Source organism: Pinus tabuliformis, chromosome 8, assembly GCF_031772625.1.
Source record: "Pinus tabuliformis cultivar Carrire ecotype Pingquan chromosome 8, CPIR1, whole genome shotgun sequence".
NCBI classification, from domain to species: domain Eukaryota; kingdom Viridiplantae; phylum Streptophyta; class Pinopsida; order Pinales; family Pinaceae; genus Pinus; species Pinus tabuliformis.
This window is the reverse complement of record NC_142294.1, coordinates 500,887,929-500,897,189: the sequence shown is the minus strand read 5'-3', so window position 1 is coordinate 500,897,189 and position 9,261 is coordinate 500,887,929.

Sequence of the window (9,261 nt, the reverse complement as noted above, 5' to 3'; positions counted from 1 at the left end):
TGCTTTCACTAGTTGACGGTGTACTTTCATGATCATCATAGGTTGTTGACACCGGATTGTGCAAACGAGGAGACCAGTCCCCTAAGATCCAAGGGATGCAGGGACAATCTCAATGATAGTGATCTCCTTTGCAAATGACACATGGAGATTTAGGCTTTGACAGTGTAGTGTGTGGATTTTCACTAGATGATGCCTGGTTGCCCCCTGTCGTCTTTGGCTCCTTCTTCTTCTTCTCTTTCTTCTTCTTCTCCTTCTTCTTCTTAGTTACTTGACTTTGGGCTTTACCAGCTTCATCAAGCAAAGAGGAAGGAGGAGAGGGAGAATCAGACGAAGCAGAAGGTTGGGGGGTAGCTTTGGTATCATCTAGTTGCTTACTTAATTGTTCAGGAACCACGGTGTTCTGAACGATAGAGGTCGAGAAGAGCCATACGGGCAGGCCGATTGTCAATCCTGGAAGCGACAATGTGGCCATATGGGGTGCACCAACATCTCCCCAAGAGGAGAAAGGACTAGGATTTCCTCCAAGGGGAAATCCTTGGTTGGTGGATTCCATTTTTCTCAACCTAAGACCAACGTAGTAAAGGTGATGTTTATTCTGATTAAAATAAATTTTAGACTCTTTGACACAACTTGTTTTTTCAATTTCTAAGAGTCGAGAAAAAACAAAAGATGACTCTAGTCGCCTTCGATTTTTAATGAGCTTGAAGTGACAAGTGCTCAGATGGACCTTTTCCTTTAAGGAGTCTAAAAAGGAACGAAAGAGACTACTCTGGAAATCTAGACAGAGGGATTACCAAACCAATCGCAAAACTGCAGAATACTTTTTACGGTACGGCAGTCAATCTTCCCGAATGTTGTGTTCAGTGCATTGCAATTGATAGGGCGGCAGACACAACTTCCTATGGATAAAGGATATAGCCTATTGTGGTCTCCCAATATATACTCGACGGTACGTGGGAGCACAAGTCTGTACTGGCACTTATCGTCCCAAAGTGGAGGAATCACCCAACCAGCAATGAAAACAACAGTTACCAGGCTTTACAACGCCGGAATACGTCTCTAGCCTAGACTTCTAAATGTTGTGCGTTAGGTTCCAAAGCGTTTTTAGATTCATTAAATTTATTTTACAGTTGATCTTGTTTAAGAAATTTGCCTTTCAGGTTCACCGCGTGATGTAGATATACAATTCCTAAAATGCAATCTAAGATGATAAACAATTGTTTAATATTCTTTTTGCAATGAAAATCCTAGCTACTAAAGAAAGAGAGATGATATTATTTCAACATAGAGTAGAGAGCACACACTATATGCACTGTCCTAAATCAAACCAACAAACAGTCTAAATGCAAATGCACATGCATGTATTTGTTTTCAGCCTTCTTAATGTGTGAATGATAAAAAGAAAGCTAAGCACAAATCTGAATTATTTTTCAAAGAGACATTACTAACAAGCTTCTTTTCAAGACAAAATGAAGATAATGGCGACACTTTGCGATTTGGAATTGAAAACCTGCTTTCGACACTTGAAAAACTACTAATTCAAATCAAATACAAGAGTAATAGTGTAATCGACTATCAATAACAATCGGATTCTCTTCTATGACTGAAAACGACACTTGCGACACTTCGAAATCAAGAAACAACAGTTCAATTACGCTACTTCTTTGTAAAAGAGAACTGAAAATGGCTCACAATACATAAAAAAATTTACAGTTCTTTGCACAATGGAGGCGGAATAATGGCAAGGAAGGGGGTTTCCAACAGAGGTATATTGACTACAAACAACAAAACTCCTTAATAGAGTTGAAAAGAGTGAAGAAAAACCAAAGTTTGGAGGCAAAATTAGCCTTCTCTGATCAGTGCACCTGTTACACAAGGATTCCAGTATGCATCCCACCTACAACACATGGGAAGTGTGATGCATACTGATATCCTTGAAGAGAGGGTGTGATGGTACAGTGCGAGACTTTTGATACAGTTCTTGATCACAGTTTGCAGCACAATTCAGGGATTTAGGCTGAGCAAGTGATAATCAGTAAATAAATCACAGGGGTAGATCTAAGGAGGTTACTAGAGCCACCACAAGGGTAATTAGAGATTTTTTAAATCGATTTTTCAATTCATAAACAAAACCCGGAGATAGACTGAAGCAGCAGTTCGAAGGCTAGCTGGCTTGACTTCAGGCTCCGTCTGTAAGTTTATAAAACAAAAAAATATAAACAAACAAACAATCTATTCGCTCCCCAGCGGAGTCTCCATTTTGTTATTGGGAAATCTAGTGTCTATGCAGAGCTGCTAGTCCCACCAAGACTGGTAGCTATCTTAGAAACAAACAAACTAAAACTACTTTCGTTTTCCTTTATGAGAAGTAGATAAGAGGGGAACAAAGGAGACCAACCTCTGTCTTGCGCTTGGTTCCTTGCTTGATTCCTCTCCCTTCTAATAGATATTTGCCACTCGCTTCCTTGTCTACCCAGCTTCAAAGAGAACCTATGGAATCAAAGCAGCATAACACTATCCAAGAACATAGATCTACTATCATAAACAATATAGGACCAGATATATATTGACCACACAAATGCATATATCATTAATCATACAAGAAGGTGGAGGAAAACTTGAATAGCTTTACTAAAATCAAGAATAGAAAAGAGGACTACAACCAATTGTTCTAACCCATTGTCATCCTCTCAGCAAGAAAGCCCTTCTTCACCTCATGAAAAGCGTAGATCACCCAACACTATGATGTTACACGAAGAAACCAGTAGCACTTCCTTACAAGATACAAAATTCCAGCCTCCGGATCTCTAGGATGAGGGATCCATATATAGATGATTGCAGGAAGGTGAGTCAAATTCTGAGATTTGATTAGTGCCCTGTCTCTGATAGTCCTTGATTCCACTTGGAGATTTATGATCTCTTACTCATCCCTGGGCGAATGCAGAGAGGCAAGTGTCACAGGAGAAGTTTCTAGAAGATTCCATGATCCTCCACCTTGCAAATTGACTCTGCCGTTTGTCCACTCTCGCCCATCGCACCCCATAGAAGGGCTTTTCAGTATGCATCGAACCTCCCTTGTGCATTTAGGTGGGATGCAACGCACTTTGACCATGGAGCAGGTGAGATGGTCTAGTTTTGACTAGTTCTGAGTAGTTTTTCATGGAGAACTTCTGGGAGATGATGTAATCAGTTGACCTTGTTCTTTTAGGGGTTGGAACAACACTTTTAGGGACTTAGGAGCCCTTGGTTTATGGACATATATGATTGGGGTTGTAGTGCTCAAAAATGTCTATAACAGGATGTCATGGTTGTGGACTGCACCATGCTATCTGAGCAGGCTATGGAGGTAGTAATGAATCTGCAGGAAGATCCCAACCTGCAGAGATTAAATACAGAGGCCTGCGAGCTCCAACAATAATACGATGAAGTAAGAGTGACGACGCGCAACGTTGCTATAGGACAACACCTTTCCAAGCTACAAGAGGTTAAGAAACTGCTTACACAGGTGGAAGCAACGCAGAAGAAAGAGGTAGTCCTTAAGGCCAGATTGGGGCCTTGGTTGGAGGAAGCCTACATAGTCTCGGTCAACATACAGGAAAAGTAGGCGAACTTGTAGAGTACGTAGCAGAAAATTAAGCAGGACAGTGTAGGACGAGCCACAGAGTAGCTGGTAGAACAGATCAAGCAGGCAGCCATGCAAAGCATTACTGAAGTAGCAATTGCACAAGTAAAGTTGGGGGATCTTCGCAGCAAGATCTCTACACCAGCCGAGTGACTCGAGGGTGAGTCACGATCTTTGTGTTGGGGGATTGTTGGGATGGGGTTCCCTGGGTCAATTTTGGGGCAAAAGCAGCCCAAGTTTTATGTAAAAAGATGTAAAGTCTCCACAAATTGTGTTCGCAGAGTGAGTAGATAGTTAAAAAGTCAAAAAGGGTTTTACCCTTCTTTATGTAAGATAAGTCAGATTTTTGGAGATCTACCCATGGTCTGCGGACCATGGGATTATATAAATACGAGAGTCTTAGAGAGTTTATGGCATGATAGAATGATGAAGATGAATGTAATGGGTTAATAGAAGGAAGATCATAAAAGTCTTAGAGAAGGAAGAGGCTCTGTAGCTGAGCGTGCAGAGGCCTAGAGTAGAGATCCCAGCTGACTGTGTGGACCCTTGCAGCTGAGTGCACAGGGAAGTCTTAAGTCTGTAAGCATTAATTGAATATCAATAAAGAAGATTATTCCAAAAATTCATGTGTTTATCACTTTACTTCTGTTATGTATGAATGCACTTTATGTTGTGATGAATAATGGATGCATGAAATAATGTATTGATGCGCGACTTTACTTAATCTATACTATTATCTGTATGCAATTGATGTTAAGTGTTTACGTGAAGATTATATCATTGTCTGTAAAGTTATCGAACACTTAAGTAGATCTGAGTAAATACTGGTTTAAGTGTAATTTATGGTGCACATAAGTAGTTAAGTCGCCTATTCAGGGTCCGCAAAAGCCAGTCATAGACCTTCACGGAGGTCTAGAAACCGATTACAAGAAGTTACATCGATAAGCCATAAGGGCTTATCAATCTGTGCGAAGGCAGATTTAGGGCACAAAATGACATCACACTGATCTCTGGGTGCAAAAACTTGGTTCTAGCACCCCCCATATTGCTTCAAGTGAGACTTCAATCCGCGCTCCGCAGATTGATGTTGCAAGGGCCAGTAGTGCAGGGATTTATTTGGCACAACCAACTCTGAACCTGGGTAAGGACCCCCTAGGTCAAAAACTAGGGAGGAAGAAGATTGAGCCATAAACTATTTAGTTTGTTAGGAGAACAAATAATTTGACGTCGGGAATGATTCTTATGGAAAAATATATGGATCTTGGTAACCCAGTTGTCTTGATACACATTAACAATGCCCTTGTTCCAAATGTCCTAATAGATATAGGAGCCACAATTTATGTAATGATGAGACAATCCGTGGAATAGTTGCAACTGTCTAACCTTCGTCCTACACCCATGGTCTTAGAATTAGTCGATATATCAAAAATGAATCCTGAGGGTGTGTTGGATGATGTAATCATCTCATTATATTCCTAGCAATATCCCATATATTTTATGGTCTTGTAGGTTAAAAATAATTCAGGAGGACATCCCTTGATCTTTGGATGACCATGGCTAGCTACTACTAAGGCCTACAGTGGTTGCCACTCCAAAGATATGCTCATTTTCTTAAGGAATCCATAAGGAAAATGACTTTATACCCCCCTTCCAAATCCTTTCAAGAATTTGAAGAAACTCTATGGCTTGATAATATTAATAGTTATGAAGAAAATGTTTAATCATTCTCTTCTATTGACCAAATTGTACAATTCAAAGAATACTTTTAAGAGAGTTAGGTTCATGACTTTCTTTTCTATCTAGCTTCCTTACAAGATCCAGATCCACAGATCATATCTTTTCCCCATACTTTTAAGAAAATTTTATCCCAAGCACCTCCTCATCACTACAAAACTCAATATCAACCATAGATTTACCAAAGTCTAACACCACTATTGTTGAGGTTATTCTAGGAAAATATCCATATATAAATTCTTAGCTTGGCAGAGATCCAAAAACATACACTGATTCCTTTAGAGCTACCAGGAGCATTAGATGATGTCATGGTGACTCCACATCATCATGCATGACACCTAGTCATAACGGCACACTTGTCTTATTGGAGGAATATTCTCACATGTGTAAGACCATATCACATATTTTAATAGAGTACCTATAATTCCAATAGCTAAATGCCTTTAGATGTAAAATGACCTCAGGATTTTCAAATTTGGTTATCATGAACCTATTGAAATTTTGCATGAAAAGATTGTTATGGTAGATTATCATTGCATTTTAGATGTCCCACAGAGCGATTGTTAGAGAGAGCACTTGATCTTACTAGAGAAGACCATGGGGAGCCAACACACATTTTTGAGGAGTTATTTCATAACAATCCATATCATAATGTATAAAATGTTTTTTGGGAAGAAATCACATTGAAGATTTTGGTTGATGCGTTTTGAACCAACAAGTGTGGTTCATCTTCAGGACACGATGAAGAAGCAGATCTAGGAAGAGGGTTAAATAGGGAGATAGGTCAACCTAATAGCTAGAAAAATGACTATATTTGACCAGGGGAGGCAAAGGGAAAAAATTAATATTATTTAAATAACTTTAATTATTTTAATTAATTGATTATTTAATCAATATTTATACATTATGATATGGATCACAGAAGCTTGAATTTGAAAATCCATATCATGTTATTGTATATGAGCATATCCTCTCTTGTCTAATAGAGAGTGAGTATTTTGGGCATAAATATTATAGATCTATGTTTTGGATTGCAGGTTTCTGTGGAGAGGTTTTTGAGAGATTGTATTCGGATAATCCACAGTATTCATCATTTTCTTTTTGTCGACGTTTCGAGCCTAGAGCAAGGCTCATCATCAGGACTTTGATGTACAGAGAAGAGAGAAAAAGATCTGAGATAAATAAGGATAAGGTTGATCGTTTAGGGTTTTTTTAGGCCGACCTAGAGATTATATTAGTAAACTAATAATTTATTTATTATTTTAATAATTCAATTAACCCTAAAAACCTAGCCTAAAATTTTTAATGTATTAATTTTAAATATATTATTTTTATTTTTAAATGTATTAGTTTTTATTCTTTAATGTAATAATATTAAATGTATTATTTTTAATGCATTAATTTTAAATGTATTATTTTTAAAAATTTTAATGTATTATTTTTTTTATGTATTAATTTTAAATGTATTATTTTTAAAGTATTATTTTTAATGTATTAATATTAAATGTATTATTTTTAAATGTATTATTTTTAATGTATTTTAATGCATTAATTTCAAATGTATTATTTTAAAAAAAATAAATTTATAATGTATTATTTTTAATGTATTAATTTTAAATGTATTATTTTTAATTGTATTATTATTGATTCAATTTTTAATGTATTAATTTTCAATATATTATTTTTATTTTTAATGTAATTCTTTAATGTATTAATATTAAATGTATTATTGTATTATTTTTAATGTATTCTTAATGCAGTAATTTTATATGTATTATTTTTAAAATTTTTAATGTATTATTTTTAATGTATTAATTTTAAAAGTATTATTTTTAAATGTATTATTTTTGATTCAATTAATAATAATGTATTATTTTTAATGTATTAATTTTAATTGTATTATTTTTAAATGTATTATTTTTTATTCTTTTTAAATTAATGTATTAGTTTTATGTGGATTTCAATTGTTAAACTGATTAGTTATATTTCTCTTTAAATTTTTATTGATAAGAATTAGGTTTATTTATGAGCTCTATTTTTTATTTTATATATACTCATATTCATGTATTGTTAATTTTTAACTTAGATTTATATGCTTTATTAATTAATAAGATTTCCTTTTAAAGTTTTATTGTTGAGAATTAGATTTATTTTTATTTTTAAGCAGGCAGTTCCAGTTTTTACTAATGTCCCATCCCCCATCCCTATTAAGGTTACCAGGATGTTTTATGATTTCAATTGCTTCACGAATTTTACGCTTGAAATGGTGTTCTTCTCTGGCAACGATTCTGGTTTCTTCAAGGCATATGTGATGGTTTGTTTTACCTACATGCTCAGCAAGAGCTGAAGAGCGAGTTCTTTCTTTACGGATATCAGCGCTATGCTCTTTGAGTCTTATTCTTACAGACCTGCCAGTTTCCCCTATATAATGTTTTCCACAAGAGAAGTTTATGATATAAACTCCTTTCTGCTGAAGTTGATCCTGGCTGTCTTTAACAGACTTCATACCTTGCTTGATAGTTGACAAGGGTTTGAATGAAGTTTTGATGTCTTTTTTCCTGAGAATTTTGGCAATTTTGTCAGTGATACCTTGAATGTATGGAAGGTATGCATTAGAAGTTGAGGGGTCTTTTGTTTTGTTTATATTGTTTCCAGATTTTGCCTTTTTAATGGCTTTGAGGATGCTCTTACTATTGTATCCTAAGCTGGCAAAAGTTCTTTTCAGGTAAGCAATTTCTTCATCAGCGTGGTTGTCATCTGAGATTCTACAAGCTCTAGTGAAGAGTGTTTGCAGTACCCCGGTCTTTTGCGCTGGGTGGTGATGTGAATCAGCATGGAGGTAGTTGTCCGTGTGAGCTTTCTTTCTGAAAACTTTATGGCCTATGGAGCCATCATTGTTTCTAATAAGGAGAATGTCAAGGAAAGGGATGCAGTTATTTTCTTCGGTTTCCATTGTAAACTTTATGTCTTTAGATATGCTGTTGAGGTGGTTCAAAAAGTTTTTAAGTTCTATATCACCATGAGGCCAATTTACACTAGTGTCGTCTACAAACCTGACCCAAAACTTAGATTTTAATGGGTAAGAATCAAGAGCCTTGGTTTCAATTTTTTCCATGAAGAGATTGGCCACAATGGGTGAAAGAGGCGATCCCATAGCCACACCTGACGTTTGTTCAAAGATTTCCCCTTGGAAAGAGAAGAACGTTGAGCGGAGACAAATTTCAGCTAATTTTGCAGTTTGGGGGTCAGCCACTTCCTTAACCACTTGAATTGCTTCATCTAGGGGGATTTTGGTGAATAGCTGGACTACGTCAAAACTAACCAGTTTATCTTCAGGATCTAGGGTTGTATTTTTAATGAAATTGACAAATTGATTGGAGTCTTTTATGTAAGAGCTGGTTTTGCCAACTAGCAGAGCTAAAATACTAGCGACATATTTTGCTAATTCATAAGTAGGAGAACCTATAGTGTTGACTATAGGTCTTAGGGGAACTTCTTTCTTGTGCACCTTAGGGGCTCCTAAGGTCCACTGGAGCCCCTAAGGTGCACAAGAAAGAAGTTCCCCTAAGACCTATAGTCAACACTATAGGTTCTCCTACTTATGAATTAGCAAAATATGTCGCTAGTATTTTAGCTCCGCTAGTTGGCAAAACCAGCTCTTACATAAAAGACTCCAATCAATTTGTCAATTTCATTAAAAATACAACCCTAGATCCTGAAGATAAACTGGTTAGTTTTGACGTAGTCCAGCTATTCACCAAAATCCCCCTAGATGAAGCAATTCAAGTGGTTAAGGAAGTGGCTGACCCCCAAACTGCAAAATTAGCTGAAATTTGTCTCCGCTCAACGTTCTTCTCTTTCCAAGGGGAAATCTTTGAACAAACATCGGGTGTGCCTATGGGATC